This window comes from Triticum aestivum, chromosome 5A, assembly GCF_018294505.1.
Source record: "Triticum aestivum cultivar Chinese Spring chromosome 5A, IWGSC CS RefSeq v2.1, whole genome shotgun sequence".
Classification (NCBI taxonomy): Eukaryota; Viridiplantae; Streptophyta; class Magnoliopsida; order Poales; family Poaceae; genus Triticum; species Triticum aestivum.
Genome location: NC_057806.1, coordinates 520960407 through 520961836, shown reverse-complemented (window position 1 = coordinate 520961836; position 1430 = coordinate 520960407).

The following is a 1430-nucleotide window of genomic DNA, read 5'->3' as shown; positions in this document are numbered from 1 at the left end:
TTAATTAATCTAATTAACTTGGTTAATTAGTTAACAGACAATTTAATTAATTCTGTTAATTCTAAAAATGATATAAAACTTTAAAAATTAATATAAAATAATCCGTAACTCGGATGAAAATACTTTGTACATGAAAGTTGCTCAGAACGATGAGGCGGATCCGGATACGCAGCCCGTTCGTCCGCCACACATCCCTAGCATAGCAAACACGTAACTTTCCCCTCCGGTTCATCTGTCCGAAAACGCGAATCACCGGGGATACTTTCCCGGATGTTTCCCCCTTTCGCCGGTACGACCTACTGCCGCGTTAGGGCACACCTAGCACCGCGTATTGCCAGGTTACGCTTTGTGATGCTTTGATTGCTCTGTTATTTATTGTGTTCCCCCTCCGTTACTTCTTTCCGATAGACCCCGAGACTGCCGGCGACCCCAAGTTCGACTACGGAGCACCCGTCTCGCGCTCTACCGCGACACCCTCTCCCACCCCTTCCTCGCCCCCTCCTTTTGCCACCGCCCTTTCGCCACCGCCACCGCCACCGCCCCCCTTCTTCACTTAATTAATTTGTTTTTACTACATGTTTTCAGGACTGACATAATGGCGGACGATAGAGCTGACCCGATTATGGACAACTATGATCCGGACGGTGAAGCACATATGTTCGGCATCATAAACGTCGATATTCAATATGTGCCGACCGGAGAAGAAGAAGATGATATCTCTTCTTATCTGAACCTTGACGGTGAAGATGAAGGGCGCCGTCAGCAAGATGATGCCGAACAAACGTCGATAAACGACGATCTTCAAATGGAAGTAGCAACCACCTCCGGCGCCGAGGTATATATATACATTGAGCCTCTGATGATACAAACTAACTGATTTGAATAAATATGTGTGTACTAACGCGCGCGACTCTTTCTTATTTTAGCCCTCGGCCGGATCGTCGAAACAATCGAGTACGTCGTCAAAGCGTGGCGCAACCAAGACGATGAAACAAGGAGAAACATGCACCATCGAGGTTGTCGACAGTGCAACCGGCAGGCCGCTGGAGCCCCGCAAGAACGCCATCAAGTTTGTCAGCCAATGCGGAGCCATTGTTAGAGACAACGTCTCGATCACCGTCCAGGAGTGGAATGAGCCAAAGAAGGCACGAATTGATGGTTTCACTTTTGTCGATAAGAGAACAAAAAAAGATTGCTTCAAGAAGCTTATGGAACATTTCGTTCTACCTCCGGAATACAACAAATTCGATGAGGAGGGTAACAAGATTGAGGAAAACAAGGAGAGGAGGAGGCTAGTCAAACAGTTCGCTCTTCATAAGATGGCCGACGCATTCCGGAAATTCAAGCAAAATCTAGCCCATGACTTTGTCAAGCAGAACAAGACTCCGGATTTCAAAGGACAATATGAGAAACTGAAACATGATTGGCCA